The following is a 24989-nucleotide window of genomic DNA, read 5'->3' as shown; positions in this document are numbered from 1 at the left end:
CTCAGGGAATTGAGAGACGCTGGGGACAGGTATTAATACCTGATGAGGGCCTTACATGCCAATTGCACCTCATCTTCTCTCCACTGTGGAATATCAAAGCTAATTTTGATTCCATTAGGAGTCTAGTTACAGGCTGCTGAGCTGAATTTGCTTTGGGCCAATGGTGCACCAGTGCTGAGGCCTACTACAAGCTGAAATCATTGAGTATTATGTTAAGTAGTGGGGGGGGAGGCTGAAGATATATTGTGGAGCAGTTTGTGGGACAACTGGAGCGGCTCATGGGACAGCTGGCAGAGCAGAGCGATTCGTGGGACGGCTGGTAGAGTGGAACGGAGCCCCATGGAGAGGTGGGGCAATCGGCTTTGGACCATGTAAGGTGACCCTTAACTCCTCATCTCCACCCAGGTTGGGAGGTAAAACTCTGCAGATAAACTTTCAAACTCTGGGGCTGCACTGACCAGGGGCAGAGACTTTTGGGTCGCTGGACTTTTGGGACTTTGAATGACTTTTGGGTTGCTAGACTCAAGAACCAAAGGGAAAGGACATGGCCCAATTTGCTTGGGATGGGTTTTTGCTCATGGGTTGTGTTATGAATCCTGTTGGTGGTGTTTCCCCAACATAATGCCACATTGTTTCTCTCTGTTATTAAAAGGCTTTTGCTAAATTCAGACTCTGTGCTTGCGAAAGGGGAAGTATTGCCTCTTAGAGGCACCCAGCGGGGGTGGTATATTTGTCCCAGGTCCCTGGGTGGGGGCTCGAGCCGGTTTTGCATAGTGTATTGGAATGGAACCCCTAGATACTGAACCCGTCCCTTGTTGCTGCCAGCTCTGACAGGCAGAAGGGTTACAACTACAATAATTTCTTATGCTGTATTTACACATCAGTTTTCATGCAAAAGGGTGCTGAAGCATTTGAGAAATTCTGTGTGGGCATAAATGGATAACTCAGTCACCACCGAAATGCAGCTGCTTCTGAAGTGAAATATGGCAGAAATGTTATGACATCAGAGGAAATGAAGAATAACTCCTCCAGTTAAAACTAGGGGGGCGGGGTTCAGCCTCACTCCTGCAACCTTAACTCCTGAAAGCAGTCCTTATTCATAAATGGTTAAGTCAGTGGAACTACTTGGTGTCAAGTGAGTGAGAATTGCAGGATATGGCTCTTAGTGGGGCAGAAATATCAAATTAACTTTGGTCAAATCAGTAGCAATAAAACCCACATTCTTTGGAGGGGGAAGCCATGGGATCTCTAAAAACTACAGTTGGTCAGTGTAATGTCTCCTCTTAGACAGATGCAGCATCAATTTTCCAAGGATGACAGAATTTTTTTTAAAACAATGAATAGCAAACTTTTTTTATCAGTTTTGTGATAGTATATTTTCCTAAAATTGGTGAAACTTTAAAAATACAAATATAGTTTGACAACCAGGAGTCAATAAGACAGTTGGAGACATACTAGCAATTCCAAGGAAGTTTGGATAGTAGGAGCTTAGCTATACTAGACTTTGCTATACTTGTATTTTTGCAGGGAATTTTAAAATGGTTAGTATATCACCTCAAAGTGATATGCAGTCTATGAACCAACCCAAATGTGACTTTGGCTGTATTATACAGTATAATATTCTGTATTTAATTTAGGATAGATGTCTGAGAAGCTGCTGCCTAAAATAATCAATAGTGCCTCCCTGCTGCTTCCATTTCCCAAGTGACATATCTGATGGCATATTCTTTTCTGCAAAATCTCGCATGATAAATGTCTTTGCTGAATTTACAGTTAAGTAAAAAACTCATTGCAATGCTTTCTCCCAAGGGATTATAATGAAAGGAAAATGGCAGCCCCCGCATTCTTATTGGGACTTCTGTTGAAAATTCTGTAACTAAAGAAAAGAAAGAGAAGGCAAATTATTGTAATAGTTGGTGTTTTTACTTGCCTAATGTTGGTTCTTGGTGGTAGCAAATTTAAGGGTGTATTGTGTTTTCAAAGAATTCAGTCCTCCAGATATTTCAAAGAGATTTGTTGTTTTAGAAATAAACAACCAATCTATTTTGTTCAGAGGCTATTATGGGCCAGACTGGAACTTTGAAATCCATGGCTGGATGTAGACTGGAGGCATTCTGCTTGCAGAGAAGACATGCAAGCATAGGCCTCCAGGATCTCTGGGAGAGTGCACGTAAAAACATCCACCCCTAATTCCTGTGAAAGGCTGTTAGTGTGTGCTCCCCCCGTCCCCCATGCTGCCTTCAGTCTGCACACTGGTTTGCAAGAAAGGTCAGGACATGGTCCCACCCCATGAAAGCCCCCTCCCTCCCCCACCCACCCCCACACACACTTGATTGTCTAGTGACCTAATGACCACAACTGTTTATATCTGGGCATCAAATCACCCTTTTACTCCATACAAATGGTGAACATCTCCCTGGCTCACTGACAAACTATGTCTAATGGAGCACATAGGTAGATGACTAGAACACCGTTAATACAAATCCTGCTGCTAATCCATATGATAAGGGCATAAGGGATTATATAACTCTTCACTAAGGGAAGCACAGCAAACCTCATACTCTTCTATAACCAAATCTGCTAAATCACAGGCAGCAGAACCATTCTGCTTAGTGAACCAGGATAATCCAGACATCAGAAGTAATTGTTGAGCAGGATTTCTTATCTGACTTTGGAGAAGAGATCAACTATGCATGGTCAGAACTCAGTGAGGGAGAGCACTTTAATCTAATTTAATGGACAGTAATAATCCACCCCTCCATCCCTGGCGGAGTTTGACCCCATCAGACAAGATCTGTTTGTAGATGTTGTTCAGTATTCAATCATATGAAGAGCCAAGACAGTGCAACATTCATACTTTATATTTTCTTCCAGATATTCTGTCTTTTCTCACCATTTCCTGAAAGTAAAGTTCTTTGAATTACACTTCCTAGCTATTACCTATACATAATAATGCCCCCTTTTGGGAAGCCATCTTTTGCAACATCCCTTTTGTCACATTTATTTAAGACAGAAAAATTAAACTTGAATATCATATCCTGCTTACATATTTACCATTCTATAACACTAATGCTATGTTATCACATATATATTAACACCAATTTGTTTTTTTTAATCTTACTAACTCAACTTGCTTGATAATGAAGGTATTTTCCCCTGGGCTTGGGAGGGTTGTTCTTTCCCACAACTCTACAAAGTTGTGTATATGTCTTGCAGGTGATTTGATGTTGGAACTAGCACCTGCCTTGAAACTGGCACATAACTGGCTTGGTTGATGCTTTCTATTAGACTGAGGAGCTCGGTTCTTGTTCAGTTGCGTTATCATGGGAAGTTTATTTTAGACCTCATCTTGATGGATAAAGAGCAGTTGATCACAGTAGTAAAAATCAGTAGTTGTTTAGGTGCAAGTGATCATGACTTAACTATGTTTGTTATGTGCAGACAGAATGAGGTCCAAACCAGTAATATATATATATATATATATATATATATATATATATATATATATATATACCTGGTGCTTTACAAAGGCCAATTTCACAAAGCTGAAAACAATTATGAACCAAATAAGAACATAAGAATGTCCATACTGGGTCAGACCAAAGGTCCATCCAGCCCAGTATCCTGTCTACCGACAGTGGCCAATGCCAGGTGCCAGAGAGGGAATGGCACCTAACAGGTAAATCAGTTGGGAGAGAGAATTTAAATAGAAAAATGTGAGTGACAGTTGGGAACTGCTTAAGAACATTTTACTAGATACTCAAAAGGCCACAACTGAGAGAGAAGGCTACACAATTAAAACCAGCCTGGCTTTAGAGTAAAAGACAAGTGTGTGTATGCATGCGCACACACACACTCCCTTTCACTTTCACTTTTCGTTTAAAGCCAGGTTGGGTTTAATCGTGTAGCCTTCCTTCTCCGTTGTGGCCTTTTGAGTAAGTGTGTGTGCGCACGCGTGTGTGTGTGTACACATACAAACAAACATAAACACACACACACACACTTACTCAAAAGGCCACAACTGAGAAGGAAGGCTACACGATTAACAATATTTGTGTCATAACAATATGAAAAAGAAGAAGCAATGGATATCAGTTAGAGCTAGGAATTATAGAAAATTGATAAGGAAAGTAAAAGGACACAAGGAAAAATCTATAGTCAGCAGAGTTAATGACAGTGAGGAGGACATTTTTCTAAGTATATTAGGAACAAAAGGAAACGTAACAATAGTATAGGTCCATTACTAGATGAAAATAGTAGAATTGTCAATAATACAGAAAAAGCAGATTTGTTCAATAAATACTTTTGTTCTGTATTTGGGAAAAAACAGATGATGTATTCATATCATATGATGATGAAATACTTTCCATTTCAACGATAACAGGCTGTTGAAGAGCAACTAGTAAAGTTTAGACATTTTTAATTCAGCAGATCCAGGTAACTTGCACGCAAGAGTGTCAAAAGAACAGACTGAGGAGCCCTTTGGATGGTGTCTCTAGCCTCTGTTTACCAGAAGCTGGGAATGTGCGACAGGGGATGGATCACTTGATGATTACCTGTTCTGTTCATTCCCTCTGGGGCACCCAGCATTGGCCGCTTTCAGAAGACAGGATACAGATCTAGATGAACCTTTGGTCTGACCCAGTATGTCCATTCTTATGTTCTTATTAAGGTTGTCTTGCAAGATGTCTTGGAACACTGGGAAGTTCCAGAGGACTGGAAGAAAGCTAATGTTTTTCCAATGTTTAAAAAGAATAAACAGGGTGCGCCTGATAACTATAAACCTTTCAACCTAAAACCAATCCTGGGTAAAAATAATGGGATGGCTGTTTAAGAATTCAATTAATAAAGAATTTAAGGAGGGTAATATAAAATACATGAATCATTGTCAAGCAGAATTTGTTTCCAGTGGGGTTCTGCAGGAATTGGTTCTCAGCCCTATGCTATTTAGCAATTTTATCTTTGGGGAAAAAACATGAAACTATTACTCAAAATTTTCAGAGGACACAGATTGGGGTAATGGCAAATAATGAACAGGACAGGTCACTCATACAGAGTGATCTGGGTCACTTGATAAAGCTGGATACAAGAAAACAATGTGTATTTCAGTATAGCCAAATACATCTAAGAACAAAGAATGCAGGCCGTAATTACACGATAGGGGACTCTATCATGGGAAGTAGTGATTGAAAAAAATTGGGGGTTGTGTTGGATAATCAGCTGAACATGATGAAATGGTGCAGCCAAAAGAGCTAATGTGATCCTTGGATGTATAAACAGGGGAATAGTAATAAAGAGGTTATACTGGTGCGACTGCTAGTGGAATACTGTGGCCAGTTGTGGTGTGCATAAATCAATAAGGAAGGTGAGTTATCAGAGAAGGTTCAGAGAAGAGTCCCCAAAATGATGAAAAAGTATCAGAAAATATGTCTTGTAGTGTTAAACTCAAGGAGCTTAGTCTATTTAGCTTAACAAAGAGAAGGTTAAGGGGTAACTTGATCACATAAATACCTAGATGAGGAGCAGAAATTTGATGATAGAGGATTAAGTCTAGCAGGCAAGCGTTCCAATGGCTGGAAGTAGAAGATAGACAAACTGAGACTAGAAATAAGGTGCAAACTTTTAACAGTGATGGTAGTTAACCACTGGGACAATTTACCAAGGATTGTAGTGGATTCTTCATCACTCATAATTTTTTAATCAAGTTTGGGTGGTTTTTTAAAAAGATATGCCCTAATTTAAAGAGGAATTAATTCAGGGAAGTCTGTGGCCTGTGTTATGCAGGAGGTCATACTAGATGATCACAATGGTCCTTTCTGATCTATAATCTATGAATCTTTCATTCATATTACTAATCTGTCATGAACTGGTTCATCTTTTAAAATTTGAGAGCTGTTTGAGTCAGCCATTTTACACAGTTCCACAGTATACCAATCCATTGTTTCTCCAGATTCCTGATTACACTTGTTGAACAGATGCCTTTTTGTATATGTCATTTTTTGTGAGCTGAAAATGCTTTTGGAGCATTTCTAAGATTTTACTGGAGTCCTCCAAATCTGCTGCTGTCATTGGGAGGCTACTCATCCCATATTAAACTGGACAGTCCTCTTTTTGAGGGGTTGGCCATCCAGTACTGGGGAAAAAATAGATGTTGTTTTGTCCGGTATTGGATGGGAGATGCCATTCTGCCTCCTCTGGATCTTAAACATAGCATCCCTGAGGCGGCATGACCTCACACACACAGTGCATATGAGGGAGGCCCATGCCACTCCCAGAAGGCCTGGAATGTCCAGTATTCCAGGAACGTGTGAGTTGCCACTATAGCTACTGATCTATCCAGATGCTGTTGGAGCATGTATGCCCACTGGAGTTAATAGTAGGGATTCTCTTATTTTATTTTCCTTTTTATCCAGCCCTATTGCCATTATGTAGTTTTCCCATTGTGATCTAAAGAATACCCAATTGCTAAACGCATCCCCTTTCATGTCCACATGTTCATGGACAGGAATCTTATATGCCTCCATGATTCTTGAGAGAGATAATAATAAGACAATAGGTATAATAAGAGGAAATATCTTTTATTGGACCAACTGCTGTTGATAGAAGGTCAAAGTTTTTGAGCTACACAGAGCTCTCTTTGTTGTCTCTCTGGTGTTTTGTTTTGTTGTGTTTTATTGATTGATTGCAATATTCTTAGGTTTTGATTTCACGTAGCTGCAAGAGCCGACTTGCTTCTGACACCATTTTCAGCGTTCAAACATTAGCGAGAGAGTGCTAAGGCACTCCAACATTCAGACATCACTCCTTCCTCCACATACACTGTCCTCTCTCATTTCTAAGCACATCCTGAAAGTAAAGTCCTCCACGTGCTTATCTGTACTAAGAGATGTGACTATTGTTATACTAATTAGCTTCTTTTAAAAAAAATAATTCTTTACTCAGGTGCTTTGCAAACAGGTGGATTTTGTTTGTTAAAGGAAAAAAATTATTTCCAACGAAGCCTTAGTTTCCTCAATTCTGTCTTCTAATAGTTGGCCCATTTTTGTCCTTAGAAACAGCAGGAGGCATTTCAAATTGGCTGACTGCGAATGGCACTTTTTTCAGATTAAAGGCTATGTGACTTTTTTCCTTTAAACAAGATTTCATGTGTCAAAACAAGATTTCAGTGGAGCATCTCCCCACACTCCATCCTGCCAGACATTTGGAAGCCTAGCTTAAAAGAGGCTTAACTTTTCAGACTTGCTGTTTTGTTTCCTTTGGAGGAGTTTGGAAAGATATTGTCAGCAGATTTGTAGGAAACAAAGCAGCATGAACAAGTGAGGGGATAGTTTCAAGTGTTGCCAAGATCTAGTGCAGCATCTTAGATCCCGATTCAAAATAATTCAGGAGACATTTGAATACAACATTCATAATTAACATTAAAAATCCCTTTTTATATTATTTCTGTTGCTCTTTCTCCACTCGTTTGTCACAGTCATTCAGCTTGCTAGAAAAAAACTCACAAACTTATGCCAGGAGCCACTGAAGGTCTTAAGAATTCAGCACTCATCTTAGAAGCATTAGTAATTATGAATTTATATACTTAAGGAAAAAACCCAGAATTACATTGCAGAATAGCTGTGTTTATAAACTCTTATCCTTTCCAAACTGCTAGTTTTTCAAGAAGTATTTAACTTGAAAAGATTTAAAAAAAAACAAGCTAGTAACTTAATTACTAATTAACTAGAATATAAATGTTATTTCAAATGTCTTTCATTCCGCCACATAGTCAAGGTCTGCCCAGCCTCAGGCACGTTGCAGAGCTCATGCATTTGAATGACGGTGGTGTATAATGTGCTGTGGGACCATGGAGTGCACATGTAAAAATGTGGAATGAAGAACCTTTTGTAATTAAGCACAGTGGAGAAAATTCCCCAACTATTTTTTTTTCAAATTGAAAAGATAGACATATTGGTGGGTGGGAGCAGCCATTTAACTGTGTTCAGTTTTTATGCAGATAAACTCACTTGGTGAATTTCAGCATGCGTGCGTGTGTGTGTGTGTGTGTGTGTGTTTGTTCCATTTCCTATGCCTTTCTTATTATTATGGTGTTTGCTGTTTTGTAAACAAGATTTTTTTTTCCCGATTGTTGCTCTAGGCTAGATTGTGACTAGGCAAGAAAAATCTTTCCTCTGACCCCTTGCATCTCTGTATAGAGGCTAATCACAGTCAAAGGCTTCATGAGCACAGGAGGACTGCTTGAGGCTAGGACTGACAGGAGTGCTAACCTCCCTTTAGATAGAAAGGCAGGACCAGTACAGATGGCTAACGCTGGCAAAGGTGCATCTGCTGCAGTCTTTTCAAGGATGTTGTAGGGGTCACTGTGGAGGCAATTCTAGAGGCACTGGTGCTGAGACCTGCACAATGGGTGAAATCCTGACACCATTAACATGAGTGGGAATTTTGCAATTGACTTCAATGCGTGCAGGATTTCACCCAATGCTGCTAGTCGCTCCTGCTAGGGTGGTGCTCCTCTGTACCCACCTATCCCTACAGCAGGGTTGTGGCTTTACAGCCACTGTCACACTCTAACCCTTAATCACAGCCCATCACAAGCCAAAATGTGCTATACACTAATAACACTTGTTAGAATGCCCCCTAAATTTCCTCTACACAGTCAGACTCCTGCTGTATGGTGTCAGTACACAAATAATCCCTAGAAGACTATTTTCACTTACAGACCTGTAGCAGAAGGCTAAATGTGAGAGGCCCAGCAGCGTGCAATTTCAGACTATTTTTTCTCTCTACATTATAGCAGACTAAATATTGAGGGTAATTTGGGGGCTACAAGGCTTCGATCAAAAACATTCTCTGCAATAAATTATTTCCGTTTTTTCACTGATAGAGACTTGGAGGGTATTTTTTAAATTCCTATGTGTCTGCTCCTGCATCAGTTTCCCATATGTTAGAGGCATCTCAGGGTTTACTAGTCAGCCCAGGTCAATTGAGATTTGCTCTGTTTGCTTTCATAATAGCTGTGTGTACTATATACTTCTTGAACTGGAAATCACACAATGCTCCTTATTTGTCTTCAATCATTTGCAGATGCAGAATGGTCAGATGATTTCCCTTTAAATTGACCTAAGGGATTAAAGGAATTCAAAGGAATTTCCAACTAACTAGTGCCTCTGCTTTCCCTGACTTCACTTCTTGAGCCTTCAGGATCATAATCTCTAGTAACTTAATCTGACTCTCCCTCCATCTGATTTGTTCACGTCCTTTCCTTAGCTTGCCTTCAGAGCAGTCACTGAATAACCAGGCTCGACTCTTGTGGTTTTTGTCTTTTCAATCTTTTAAGCAAATATTTGTGTGAATTTAGTGCTAGTGAAAGATGCCGGACTGATAGCCCCGAGACACTCTGTTAACGTAACTGGTATAGTACAGGGAGCTAAACCATGACCCGAGGAGAGAATATTAAATGGGACCACTAGCAAAATACAGCACTACTCAGTGTGAGCAATAGAATCACACCCTCAGAAATTATTGTCCAAATCCAACAGGAAGGTGGGGCACAGTCTACTTCCAAGCATAGATGTAAAATGGCAGTTGGGCACCCATTACAATTTGAATACCCAGGATGGGCAGGGATGTTGTCCCTAGCCTCTGTTTGCCAGAAGCTGGGAATGGGCATCAGGGAATGGATCACTTGATGATTACCTGTCTGTCCATTCCCTCTGGGGTACCTGGCATTGGCCACTGTTGGAAGACAGGATACTGGGCTAGATGGACCTTTGGTCTGACCCAGTATGGTCATTCTTGTGTTCTTATGATATCAAAAACAGTGAAGTGTCCAGCTGAATACTAAGTTTGCATTCTGTTTTAACAATCTGAGACAGATGCTAATGAGGAAGGATGTGGTTTGAAGAATTCATCTCCTCCATAAGTGCATCCCTCTCTCTCTCTCTGGCTGGTATCACTTGGGTCTTTCTAGGAGTTAGTTTCAGTCTGTTGCTCTTCATCCAGTTGCTGATCTTGGCCTTGCAGTTGTAGGGCTTGATCTGGTCTTGTTCCCAGTGACTCCATTAGCCATTGTAGTTTTTTCTTCTTTGAGAGTGCCATCATGTTCTCCAGAATCTTAACTTCCATTTTAAAAAGTGAAGAGTGCTGGTTGAAAAATGCAGAAAATAAATTTCTCTGTTTTTTTTGTCTGCAAAAAAAAATTGTGGATACTTAAAATTTTGAGCACTCTAAACTGTTTGAAAACAGCACTAAATGTTTGTGAATTTCTAAAAAATCTCTAAAAACCTCCAAAGCTGTTGAAATTTTCAAAATTCAAAAATGATCAACTAGCTGTAGTTGTGAAGACTCTTCAAAATGTGAATCAAGTGCCACTAAGTGACACAGTGATTTCTGCATGTGTTTTCAGAGAACCCTAAAAATAGCTCTCATAGGTGTGAATTGCTCTGTTTGTGTCAATCAAGCAATGTCAGATGCCCAATAATGATCACTTAAATGTATCTATTAGTTATGTTATTGGTCATTCAAAACATGTAAGATAATGAGGACATCATTCACAATCTATTCTGAATGACTTTTCATTTTGGTCCTATGAGTGGATGGCTGCTGGTTACCATAATTTATTCCCTCAATTTGACCTGTGAAACAAACAAACAAACCAGAAAGAAGGAACAGAGCCTGAGGGACTTTTGATCCCTACCAAGAGGAGCTAAACCCTCAGAGCCCAACAGAACTGACTAAGTGGGGGATCCAAGTCCAAAGATCCCAGTAGAAACCAGCTCAGGAGCCAAGCTTGAGCCATAAACCCATTGAGCCATTGAAGCTCCGCAGAGCCCATAAATCCCAACAAGAAGGAATCAAACCCCAGATGCTTGGCAGATCCCACAGCAGTATCCAAACCCCACTGAAGGGGAGCTAAGCCTGAAAACCAGCAGAGGATTGTGATAGTTGTGATGTTACTTGTTTGTGGCAATCAGTCCTACCTCGGCTTGTTATCGCTGGAAAGTAGAAAGGGGGAAATGAAATTGCAAAGCCTACACAGCAGTCTTTAAGTTTCAATTTCCTGTTTACTTACAATTTCCCTGTAATGATGTGTCCTGTCCTTCATTTGTTGCTGCTGGGAGGAACCGAGGGGAGAAATTATCTAAGTAATTATCTGAATTTAATCAGAACTTTACTGGAAAAAAAGTGGGGGGAAAAAAAGGCATCTCTTGCCTTTCCACACAACCACCTTCTCCAGCAATGAAACTGCAAATTAGGACTATTATTACATCATTGCATTAAACTCAAATGCCTGAATTACCCTGAGGGCATGAGACAACTTCTAGTAGTTTATGGAAGCCTATATTTCCAGTTTAACCTTTTCAAGAACGGTGCATGCTCTCAAAGTTTTTCAACCCCAAATTTGCTCATTCTTGATATTGATTTTATTTGGAATTTCTCACACTCTAAACTTTCAAAAGGCTCAATTGTCAGAGCCCTTACTCTGCCATGCAGGGAGAAAGGCCATTGTTACTCCCTTGCTCGGTCCTACTCAAATTGTGACTTCAGTTCAAGGTGGAAGTGCAAAAGCTTACTCCTTGCCCTGATGCTACCTTCTGTGAGGAGCAGGAGGAGCGTTTGCCTGGTAACTCATAGAAGAAGAAATCGGCTGCATCATGAGAAGGGCTGAATTAATTTACTCCCTCCCTCCTCAGAGCAAGAGGAAGAGAAAGAGCAGGGAAAACTGAAACTAAGCTAGACCCCATTCTCTGTTCTGGGGGATTGTACAGCTGTGCACCGGCTTTACTTGGAGCAGATTGGAAATTTACAATCTAATCCAAAGGATTTTCTTTTCCCCCTTCATGTAGTTCTTGATAAAAAAAAAAGATAACTTTAACAGTAATAATAAAAATTCCAACAGAAAAGGTTCAGTGCCATTCACAATCATATATTCATCGGCGAGACACATTACTAGTCTATCCTGCTTTTGAAAGATTGGTCTCTATACCATATTCTGCTCTTTTCTTTAAAATGACTCAACAGGTGGTGGTAGTTTCCATGAGTTCCTCTGGGAGACTATTCAATAGCCTTAAACCTCAGTGTTAGAATATTTTTTTCTGATACACTTATTTTGGCTTTTTTCCATTCTATTACTCATATTTATACCCTCTTGGACCAAGCAGTTCCCCAAATGTTCATTCTGCAGACATCTGCGCAGAGGAGAAATCCTCTCATAGACTAACCTCTCTCCCAGTTAGCCATTGCATATTTCTTCCTGTGGATGATCAGGAAGATCTCCAAGAATCACTGATGGATTTTCATAGATTTGTAGATTCCAGGGCCAGAAGGGATCATCTAGTCTAACACAGGCCATATAACTTCTCCAATTCCTTTTGAACTAGAGCATATCTTTACAAATCCAATTTTAATTTAAAAATTGCCAGTGAGAAAGACTCCAGTAGGACCCATGGTAAGTTGTTCCAGTAGTTAGTTACGCACTGCTCTCCTCCCAGCCAGAGATCCAGAGGGATGAGACCCTTGGAGCACTGGCATTGGAAGTAATAGCAATGCCCCTAGGCCATCAAACCACTCAACAGAGTCAAACCCTCCTCTAAATAATGCTGCTCCCTTCTTGGTGGTTGCTTCCTGTACTTAATCATATTGACCATTATTTGTCATTTAGCTAATCTACACTTATTTATGTTCCACTCCTGCCTCATTTAAGTCTATGGGAACATTGCCATTGATTTCAATAGGGATAGGATCCGGTGCTTGCTTTTTAATCTTATTCCACCACCCTTTATTTATAGAATTGTTGCTCTTCTCTGTATTCCCTTTAATATTTCAACATCTTCCTGTTGTTGATGAGGTGCCCAGAAATGAATGCAGAAGTCAAAGTTTGATCTCAAAAGTTCTATCCACCTCTCTAGCATGAGAAACGATGGCTTTTTGTGTATGGTTCTGATAAATGCACTGGCTTATTTTGGTCACCACTATTCCATTGCAAGTTCCTGGCCAGTTTGCAGTTTACTATCACTCTTCACTGTTGGTCTTTTTCAGCATTACTACTTTGTAAGTGTCCCCCTCCTACTGAATATCTGTGTTTCAGTTTATTTTTCCCCAGACACATTAGCTTGCATTTTTCCACGTTGAATCTCATTTTGTTACTTCCTGCCCATATTTCTGAACCCTCTGGTCTCTTTGTTTTATTATTAAACAAACCTGTTCATGGGCGCTATGAAAGGAGAAATTGTGCGTGTGTAGGCTTATTTTTATTGAATCACAGTGAACGCTGCACCTTGAGGGGAGGGCTTTATTACATTTAACTACTTAGCCAGGATTTATTAAAATAAACAGCATAGGAGTCAAGATGGGTAAGACTTTCCAGTTGGGATTATTCTGTAAAATAGTGCTCAGAATATTTATGGATTCTTGGGTTATCAACTTGTGGTTAATGTGATTTGTGCTTTTGTTTTTTTCTCAGCTTAGGTTCATGTTACAACTTTAACTGAGTTTTGACAGTAATGCTGGAAGCTTGTTTGTGAACTCTCACTCAGAGATTTACCATGTGACCCCATGTTTAACACCCACTGGATCCTTTCTTCCAAAAAGCTAATATTGAGGCTTTTGTTATTTGTCCTTGATTTCAGTTCTGGTCGGGCCCTTTCTTTCTTCTGCATGATCTGTATGAGGTCAAAGCTCCAGCAATAATATCAAGACCTAGAATGCTGCTATTTCCTAGAGCTGGGGTGAACAGCAAAGTCAAATCCAACCACCTAACTTCCCTCTTCCAAATGTTTTTGGAGAACCCTGATTTCTATTCTCAAGGAGATCAAACTTAGCGATCTGGTCACTGGTCCCTTCTGGCCTTCCTAGGCATTTCCCTTGGCCCCCAACCTGTTCCCAGCATGCCATCTCTGCTCCCACCCGCTGTCTTTTAAGAGCATGTGCATGCACACACACACACAATGGCTCTACGACTACAACCCAGAAACTGTGCAGCAAGCTTACGAGTGTTTCCTATTCCTTAGGTTGGCTGGCAACTGAGGGAGAAGATTTCCCTTTCCCATAGTATCTTGTGTGCAGGGGACAGTCAGACCATTACCTATGTCTCTCAAAAGTCTATGGGGTTTGAGGAGGCAGCAACACTGACTGTGAAAATGGAGGTAGTGGCTAGCCATTTCACTGCACAGATTCAGGGAAAGGAAAACAAAACCCCAAGATGAACCTAGAAGGATGATGGTCAAACCAGGAGCACTGGCGCTGGAACTGTGGCCCTGCTCCCCCTCTTCCTCCTGGGGCCCTGCTCCCTGACCCGGCTGGAAGCTGGAGCCGGGCTGTGGTAAGAGCTGCCCAGGGAGCGTGGGGTTGCTGTGGGGAGCCCTGGACCTCCACCTGCCCTGGGCTGGCATGGCCCTCCCACTTTTAAAAGTGGGGGGACATGGCCACCCAGGACCTCCCAGTTCCAGCATCCCTGAGTCAGGCCACTGCTCCCCCTAGAAGAAAACAAGATAAAGGTTGTGGGACTGCAGGGGGGGAGAGGGGGCGGGGGGTGAGTTTAGGGTCTCAGAGCCTGTGGAGTGTGCATATCCATGAGGGACGAGGAGGGTAGGAGCCCTGTCATTTGAGGGGCATTTTCTTAGAGCTCAAAGGTCCCTTCTGAAGATGAGGTATGCCTCACACTATTGTACCTATGCACCAACGATTGTTGTTAACTTGCTTTTGAAGGCAACATCCAGACATTTTGAAGCATTACACTTGTAGCTCCACAAAGCACTCTGCAGCAGTTCTATGTAGTCTCTGTAGAAACCATCCTAAATAACCTATAGATAACCTGAACTTATGTTTAATTTTTTTTACTCATTTGTTATAGCCTCTAAAAGTGGCAGAGCCAGAGGATATGTGATAGGAACATAAGAGCTGCCGTACTGGGTCAGACCATGGTCCCTCTTACCCAGTATCCTCTCTCTGACAATGGCCCTTACCAGGCCTCATGGGGAGTATACAGAACAAGTCAGTTATGGAGTGTTCCACCCTTGTCTGCCACTCTCAGATTCTGGCAGTCAGAGCTTTAGGGTTGTCCAAAGTATGCATCTCTGTCCATCTTGACTAATAGCCATTGATGGACCTATCCTCCCATGAAATTATCGCATTCTTTTTAAACTCAATTATACTCTTGTCCATCAAAACATCCCATGACAATGACTTCCACAGGTTAGTTGTGGATGTAAAAAAGTACTTCCTCTTATTTGTATTAAACCTGCTGTCTATTAATTTCATCAAGTGACCCCTGATTTTTGTATTTTGTGAAACAGTAAATAACACTTTTTCCCCAACACCAGTCATAATTTTATAGACCTCTATCATATCCTCCCTTAATCATCTCTTTTCTAAGATGAATAGTCCTAATTTTTAGTCTCTCTTCATATGGAAGCCAGTTCATGCTCTTGAATATCTTTGTTGCCCTTCTCTGAGCCTTTTCTAGTTCCGCTATATCCTTTCTGAGATGGGAAGATGAGAATTGGACACATTATTCAAGGTGGGAGCACACCATGGACTTCTAGTGGCATTATGATATTTTCAGTCTTATTATGTGTCTCAACACAATAAAGACAAACAACATAAAAATAAATAACAGTTTCTGCTGGGCCACATATCACCTCATACTCTGTTTACAAGCAGTAAAATATGACATAGTTTGGAGAAACAATTAAAATACATTATAAAATAGATTGGAGAAATCAGCATAACTTGTTAGGCTTGTGTAACTACAAACAAAGATAGATTTACAGCCCAGTTTTCAATGGGAGAAAGTTCATGGAAGGTTATTTTTCATAAAATATTATTTTTGAGTCACAGAAAAAAGTGACAGCACAAAATATGCAATGAATATCAAAAAATGCAACAGCAGCATTGCTAGGAAGTTAATAGGAGTAAGGAGTTTATAGTGTTGAGCATAATCAATTAATGCAATAAAGAGAAATTAAGTTACTAGCTGAATTTTTCAGAGGTGCTAAACACCCATCATTCTCTATGACTGTTGATTCTCAGCAGTCATGAAAATCAGCCCAGATATGAAAACAGTATGGTACAAAGGATAGCAAACTGCATATCTGAACCAACAATAAAAGAATTAACATCAACGAGGGCAAGACTGGACCCTGAGTTTCTTGTGAGGGTTAACAGGGTCTGCTTTCTGTTTTGATGCTATTTATTTTTTCTGGAACTATACTTTATTCAACAAGTTCTCATTTGTGTCCTGCTGAACTCCAGAGAGCAACTCCAGTTTTAAGCATGTTAGAGATGGGGGAAAACTGGATTTCTTTACTGAAAATGTGTCTTCCTATCAGATCAGAATACTCAACATTGTTTAAGAAAATCACAGGGAATCAGCCCCATATTTTTGTCAGTTCTTTGAGTCCAAAACCTACCTCAAGTTTCGACCAGTTAGATCAGCGGTGGTCAAACTACAGCCTGGGGGCCTCATCCAGTGCTTCAGACATTTTAATCCAGCCCTTGAGCTCCAGCCGTGGAGTGGGGTTCGGGGCTTGCCCCACTCAACGCATGCTGGGGCTCCACGTGGTTCCTGGAAGCAGTGGCATGTCCCCGCTCTGCCTCCTATGCTTAGGGGCAGTTAGGGGGCTCTGCCATGGCCAATGGGAGCTGCAGAGGCAGAGCCTGTGGATGGGGCAGCATGCAGAGCCTCCTGGCCGCGGCTCCACATAGGAGCTGGAGAGAGGACATGCTGCTGCTTCTGGGAATGACTTGAGGTAAGCACCACACGGAGCCTGCACCCCTGAGCTCCTCCTGTGCCCCAACCCCCTTCCCCAGCCCTGATCCCCCTCCCACTCTCCGAACCCCTCGGTCACAGCCCGGAGCACCCTCCTGCACCCCCAACCCTTCATCCCGAGCCCCACCCCAAACCCGCATCCCCAGCCGAAGCCCTCACCCCTATCCCCAATTTCGTGAGCATTCATGGCCCACCATATAATTTCCATACCCAGATGTGGCCCTCGGGCCAAAAAGTTTGCCCACCCCTGTGTTTATAATAAAAGTTAAAAATAAGTGCTTTGCCCTATATATAGAAAGGGTGCAGTAGGCAATAATTTTAATCTCCATTATAACAGTATAAGGGTAAAAGAATTCCTGTTTTTCTGGATTCAGACTGGTGTAACTGATATCAGAGTCCAGGCCCAGGGTTTTTTTCATAGCCCAAGGGGAAAGTATTAAGAGTATTTGAGAGTTTTCTGCAATATACAGTGCCTTTTGAGTTTGAAATGTAGTTTTGTGTGTATACATAGGGCTAGAGCTGGGTGAATAATGGATATTCTGGTGTTAAATGTGTTTAAAATATCGTTGTGCTTAAACAAAACATTTAATTTCATCAACGCTGACATGTTTATTTTTTTATTTAGACATTTATTTAATTTTTCATTTTTAAACTTTTTTTTTATTTTTTTTTAAATAAAATTCAAGGAAATTTTAAAACAAAATTCATGTCAAACCAAAAAATTGAAATGAAACATTTTTGGGAGTTTGCATATAAGGGTTCTCTTTGATTGCCAAATATGCATTTTTGCTGAAAAAAAGTTTTAGCCTCTACATGGGACAACTTCATAGAAACAATAGCAAATAAATAAATTAATTAAATCTTGACTGCAAAGAACTGCAGACAAAATAATTTTTTACTACCACAGTAGTGGTGGAGTGAGTTTTAAATGGGCTTGTTGCACAGGTATGAAAAATTAAAAGTCACAACTATATTACATCAAAATCGGAGCGCAAGCAAACTAAAATCAAAATCTGTGTTAGGGATATCAAGATCCACCATCAGGCTTTGCCTGCCTGCTCAAAGAGCTTACTCTTGATAAAGGAAAGAAAAACAAAAGTTGGGAGGGAGGGATATAAGGTTTGCGCTCAACTCACATTCCATGTTACTAAACAGCTGCTCTAGGCTTTGTCTCATATTTTAACTCTAGTCTTCTTTATTGAGAAATAAAAGAATTAAATGAGAAATCCAGGCTTGTATTAAAGGAGATGTGGAGTATATGTCTGGAGAAACTTACAATGCTGACAATCAGCTTGCTGTAATGCCATTTAAATGTAACCACCACTAGCGAAAGGAAACAGGAATTACGGTATTCTGTTATGTGTGGCTTTCCCCTTCCCCCTACACACTTGTGCTCATTACAGCTCTTTCTTTAAACTGCTGGCTAGACAGCTGGCAGTGCCTCAGAGGAGCATTGACTAAGGGAGCATATAAATTACTGTTGCATTTTACAGCCAAGATAAACTCAAACTGCAGGGTTATAGCCTGTACTGACACCGAAAAAAAGAAAACCTATCAGTCCTCCAGAAAGCAAGGGAAAGAGAATAAAAGAAAATGTATTTTGGTGAATCCAACAGTCATGAAAGTGGGGAGGGAGAACCCAACCACTCAAACCAAAAAGAACCCCCACCACTTACGTGAAATTTTCCCCTTCGGCAGATTCCCTTCTGAAGTGTTATATTACACAGCTACAAAGTATTAAGATAATTTATATCTGTGCTTTTTATTTATTTATTTATTTATTTATCGTTAAGTAGGTTTAGGCTTCCCTGTACTGTTTTATCCCTTGGGACTGCCAAAGTTGGCACTAGATATTAATGATTATTTTATCATTTTAAACTTCATTAGGTTTTTATTTGATGTGTAATATATTTAATGGTTTAATTTTAAAACACGCAATACAGATCGTTTACTGCTGAATATTATACAATCTACCACATGACTATCTGGATAAAAGCTGTTTTGTTTGTAGCTACTTCTTCACCTACTCTCCTTTCTCTCATCCATTCTACACCCACTTTTGTTGTAGTACCTACGTGAAATCAGCCAACCGGGGCAAGTTAGTATTTGGGGACCGGGGACTGTTGATGTTAAAAATAAATAAATAGGTTAGCACTACAGAGTTATGTTCACAGCATATATGAAGAGAAGCTAGATAAAAATATAAATACTCTTGCTGGAAGGTTGCAATGTAACGCTGCTTTATTTCTTAGAATATAACACATAGTGCAAAAAAACCACAGAGAGAGAGAAACAGCCTGGCCGCTCCCTAAGAAAGCGAAGGGCAACTCAGCCCACCTTTAAACTGGCATGTACCAGGCTGATTATGCTGGCATGCTTTGCTACAGACTAGAGTCCCCTACCTAGTCTGCAGGCAGGACCAGGAAATCCCTCCACCCTTGAAATAATAGTTTGCAATTCCAACACAGTTCTCCATACACCCCCAACAGGTACCTCAGTAGCTGCCTATGAAACTTCATGTTCTTATCTCAATTACCCTCATCCGCTTCTCCTTCCCCCTTTTCCTTCCTTCTTGGGCTTTATGCAAAGCCTGTTGAGGTTAATGGGCATTCAGTTTGTTCCTCTCTCTTGTGTCTTGTATCAAAGTAGGTTGTAAGGTCATCAGAGTAGAAACTGTCTCTTCCTATGATTGTACAGTGACTAGCACAATGGGACATTGACTGTGACTTCTAGGTCCTAACTCGGTATAAACAGTAAATAATAAGTGTGGCAATATCTCTAATGGAGAAAAAAATTCTGCAAACATCTTCAGTGTAAATTTGAGTTTCTTGTATGGGTAAGGTTAAACCCTTCAGCCCATTATTTGCAGAAAACGCAAGTGATGTATTTAGAATACACTGGACTTTGAGATAGTCCTCAGAGCTCGTAAACTTCTAGGGCTCAAATATTATTTCAAACATGCTCAATTTAATTATACTTAATTGATTAGCTATTGCCTTTTTCTAGGAAAAACAATGTATGGTTTCTTATTTGGGTTGTTGCATTTAATTCAGCATTCAGTCAATAAGTATTGTGTGTATTTTGTTTATGGTACAGAACACAAGTTATTTTAATTAAAATATGGTTCTTTATTGTAGCCAGCAATGTCAGATGGACTATATTAAGATATTTCTATAGCCCTTCAGTCCATTACTTCCTCTCCTCATGCCAGAACCAATTTTCCTTGAGAGGTGTGTGTAGTTGAAGAAATGATAAGAATCTGAGAAAATATGCTACAGCCGGGTTCATTCCCTCAGGAAACACTACTTGAGTGGCAAAAGACCCACAAAATAGGAATTGGACTTACTTTCACAAATCCAAGCATTTAAGCACAGTGTGGGGTATGTATTACTGCTATGCTGCAAGGAAACATAAAGAGCAAGGCTTTATCTTTCAGCCTGAAACCGTGGCACCTCTGGGAGTGCACATTCTAAATCAAGACTCAAAACATTGTCACAGCACAACTGCAAATTGAAAATAAGGACTGTACTATGTAGACAAAGATGAAGGAGAAGAGCAAATCTGAAAAGATTAAAGCATACCCAGATCGACCTTGTGCCTTTTCTAAGTGAGAACCATATTTATTTATGGGACTATTTTTTTCTGTGGTGACTTTATTTGGGGTGGAAAGGACAGCTTCTTTTATTTATTTTTTTACAAAAAGCAATTATCTGCTTATTGCTTTAATGTAACATCGATACACTGGTATATGCTTCAGAATCATTACAGTGAGCAGAGTGTCTTGGCAAAGGGAAGTGAAGCAAAACATTTTGCACTACATCTCATCATTGCAACACACTTTTAATAGTTGCACTGTATATTGTAATAAAAATATTACAGAAATGAGGATGGAGGTGGTTTATGGTTTGATCTGAAAAACCAAAAGGAGGCTTGTTCAGATCAAAGTCCTAATATATCCAAACTTGAGAGGTGGCATTAGGCTAAAATCTGAAGCTTTTTCCTATCTTTAAAAATGCAAGGATCCCTGTACCTTTAGATCTTCGGTAGGGACAAAGGAAAATAAGTGCTGTGCAGACAAGTAAATATGGCAAGGGGTTATTCCGAGAAGTTTCAGAATGCAGGGTCCTCAGCGGAAGCTAAGTGTGCTCAGCACCTTGCAGGATCAGCCCCATGTTTTTTCCCTTCAATAAGAATTTCCATCTTCCAGTACAAGATTGTTCAATCATAACTAAATTATCAGAAGTGGTTCCAACACCAAACTGAGTTTGAAACAAGATCCAAATATTAATAGTAAAACATGCCCTGCAATCCATTCCATAGCAGTGGACCACAACACTGAAGGCTTTTGTTTCAGAGTCTGGTTGTAGGCTTTCCCCTTGAACTCTTCTACAGTTGTCAGTCTGCCAAGATGAGCCTGGGGAGCTCCAGGCTAGGGTGGGTGCACTTTGAAAAAGTCCTGCCTTTACAACTTAGCTTTTACTTTTGACATCTCCTTTGGATTGAACACTTCTGTATTTCTGCCTTGCAGCCAGAGGTGTTAAGTTTTCACAGAGGAAGGTGTATATTTAATTGGTTATTTGGGTTAGAGCTGCAGGACTCTCAAAGAACATGTTTTGCCTTATAGTGTGGTGTGTTGGTTCTGCCCTCCTCAGTCACATCGAGAGAGGGTGCCCTATAATACTTTGGAAATAATATACAGCAGATTCACGTATAATGACTGTTTTCAGTAACTGAAGTGGCATTATTGGACCCTAGTTCTATATCTGTTCATACCCATAACAGAAAGGGCCCTCTTGTGCAACTGAAACTAAAACTGATGTTTGTGGGAATTACACTTGATTGGGACCTGACAGTCCACTGAAGTCAATGGACTCCCAGTGAATATGGGGTCAGGCCCATCTTTTGCCTCAATGTACCACTTATGCTAACAATAGTTTATTTTCACCTGGATTATCAACTTCAGGAGTTCTAGTGTAGATGGGACACAATCCCAACTATACATATAAAATGATGGAATCTAAATTAACTGTTACCATGCAAGAAAGATCTTGGAGTCTCTGAAAACATCCACTCAATGTGCAGCAGCCATCACAAAAGCAAACAGAATGTTGGGAATCATTAAGAAAGGAAAGATAAGATAGATAGATATCATATTGCCTCTGTATAAATCCATGGTACACCCACATCTTGAATACTGCGTGCAGATGTGGTTGCCCCAACTCAAAAAAGATATATTGGAATTGGAAAAGGTTCAGAAAAGGCAACAACAATGGAACAGCTTCTGTATGAGGAGAGATTAATAAGATTGGAACTTTTCAGCTTGGAAAAAAGCTGACTAAGGGGGATATGATAGAGGTTTATAAAATCATGACTGGTGTGGAGAAAGTAAATAAGGAAGTGTTATTTACGCCTCTTCATAATACAAGAAGTAGGGGTCACCAAATGAAATTAATAGGCAACAAGTTTAAAACAAGCAAAAGGAAATATTTCTTCATACAACACATAGTCAACCTGTGGAACTCCTTGCCAGAGGATGTTGTGAAGGCCAAGACTATAACAGGGTTCAAAAAAGAACTAGATAAATTCATGGAGGATAGGTCCATCAATGGCTATTAGCCGGGATAGGCAGGGATTGTGTCCCTAGCCTCTGCTTGCCAGAAGCTGGGAATGGGTGGCAGGGGATAGATCACTTGATGATTACCTGCTCGGCTCATTCTCTCTGGGGCACCTGGCATTGGCCACTGTTGGAAGACAGCATACTGGGCTAGACGGACCTTTGGCCTGACCCAATATGGCCGTTTTTATGGGCTACTAGCATTTTAAGCATCATGTCAAATAAGACCTGAACTCATTGGCATGGTTCTTAAAACTCCAGCAGTTTATCTATACTAGGGCTGCCAAAGGTATGAGTACATGGAAAAAACAATAACCACACACAGCAGTGAGTCTCAAACCTAGGTCTACAGACTAGGTCTCATGCTATAGCACTAAAAATAGCCACATAGACAATCTGGCTTGGGCTCTGAAGCCGGGAGGGGGGGAGGGAGAGGAGGCGTTTCAGAGCTTGAGCTCCAGTCTAAGCTGAAATGTCTACACAGCTATTTTTAGTTCCAGACCAGGAGCCACTTGAGGCCAAATCTTTACACCCAAGCTCTGCTCCTCACTGCCGAAGGTTGGGGTTTTTTTGGGTGGGGGGAGGGTTTTCCCCCCATGCAGACATACCCCAAGATAACTAACAGTAGTGGTGCTATACCAGTGTCAGAAATGGTAGAAAATTTTTGCAATGTTTCCTTGGTAAAAGTTCTGCAGGAGTGTCCCCAAAATTCTATATATTATAACAACACAGAAAATGGTTTTTAAATCTTTGCATACATTCTCCTCTTGATGTGCATATAGTGTTAACTGCAGCTGCCCTATATGTTTTAAAGGAGGAGGAGTGGAGAAAGAATGAAGATGTTGGAGTTGTCTATTCTGCCTGAAGTTTTTATCTGTCACATTCACATCTTTATAGAAATAATGCTCTATCTCTGGAGTATTCTCTCGGAGTCCAGTAAACCTCTAACATTTTCTAAAGCTGTCATTAATGTGCTGTGTTGCCAATATGTGACTAGGCATAAAAACTACCTAAATACTGTAATCTATTCTCAATCCCCAATAACAAAGCTCATATGCTTGCTTTCTGTCATGAATCATGATGTTGACAAGTACAGGTAAAGTCAGATTCATTACACTAAACGGAAGCAAATATGAGTAATTTTCCTTTATCCTCTAAGGGCATGTCTACGCTGCAGGCACTATAGTGGCACAGTTGCCGTGCCATAGCTATGCCACTGTAGTGACATAGTGTAAATGCTTCCTACGCTGATGGCAGAGGTTCTTCTGTCAATATAAGTAATCTACCTCCTCGAGCTCTGGGAACTAGGTTGACAGAAGAAATCTTCCCTTGACCTAACTGTGTCTATAGAGGAAGTTAGGTTGGCTTAACTACAGCACTCAGGGTGTACCTCTTTTACACCAATGTAGCTAGATTGAACTAAATTTTCAGTGTAGACCACGGCTAGGGAACTATGTGCTTGTACTTCTTTGGATGTGAGCTCTCATCCTTCCAGTCAAATGGAAGTGTAGATTGAAAAATCTAATTTCTGGTTTTTTTTTAAAACCATATCTGATTCCCATTTTCTCTTGTCAGGGTTCTTTTATTTGAATCAACCTTTTGCTTGTCTCGGGAATTTGTTTTGAGCTCTTCATATGAAGCAAAGTCCATAACCATAATAAAAGTTACCAGTTTGGTTGTCAATAAGATATACAAAGCCCATACCTTTTGAAGCTAATATCGAGCCTTACTTACCTGATAGGCTTCCTAATGATAAAATAACTTATTTTTGGTCAGTAAAGAATAAATTTCTGTTAAATGTTTAAGCTTTAGCAGCAACAAATCGTACACACTGTACTCTTCACTATTTTATTAGTGAGGGAAATTAGAATATTTATTGAAAATCTCAGGAATTACATGATGTCTCAAAATAGAATTTTGTACTCAAAGTGGTTTTCAAAAATTACTCTATATTACATTAGACTTGTGCTGTAACTTTTAAAAAAAAATGGAATTGAAACCAGATATTTCCCTGTCCTCCCTCAACTGTCGTTACTTGTCTTGAGTGTCCTAATCACCGCTCTAGGGGTATTTTAGGGCAGGTCTCTCTCTGTTTCTCTTATTGACAATGTTCCATTTTTTATGAAATACTTAGCTATTCTTTGGGCCACAGAGAGAAAGAGAGAGAGTCTATAATGTAGTAGTTAGGGCACTCACTTGGGGTGTGGGAGACTGAGGTTCTAGTCCCTCTGCTCCACAGTGCATATTTATTTATACACAATGTTAACAGCTTTACAGGAGAGAGATTGAGAGCTCTCCCCTAGAAAACCCCATACTCCAATGGTTAGGGTACTCTCCTGGAAAGTCCAAGTCCTGCCTCTATATCAGGCAGAGGCTGGAATTGAACCTGGATCTCCCTATATGCTGGGTCAACCACTGGTTGACCATATGGTTAGCCACTGACCTAAAGGGGAGCAGTTCCTCCTTTGCACTGTTTTGTGTGTGGCCTGATTCTGTAGGTGGCTTCTGATCATACCTACCAGATCAGTTCCTGCAGGTGAGATAGGTGTGTGAATGGTGGATCCTCCTGGGACTTTAATGTGAGCCAGGTGCTTTGGTGCCTAGATT

This window comes from Lepidochelys kempii, chromosome 5 (genome assembly GCF_965140285.1).
Source record: "Lepidochelys kempii isolate rLepKem1 chromosome 5, rLepKem1.hap1, whole genome shotgun sequence".
Lineage (NCBI taxonomy): Eukaryota > Metazoa > Chordata > Testudines > Cheloniidae > Lepidochelys > Lepidochelys kempii.
Note: the sequence above shows the minus strand (reverse complement) of the source record.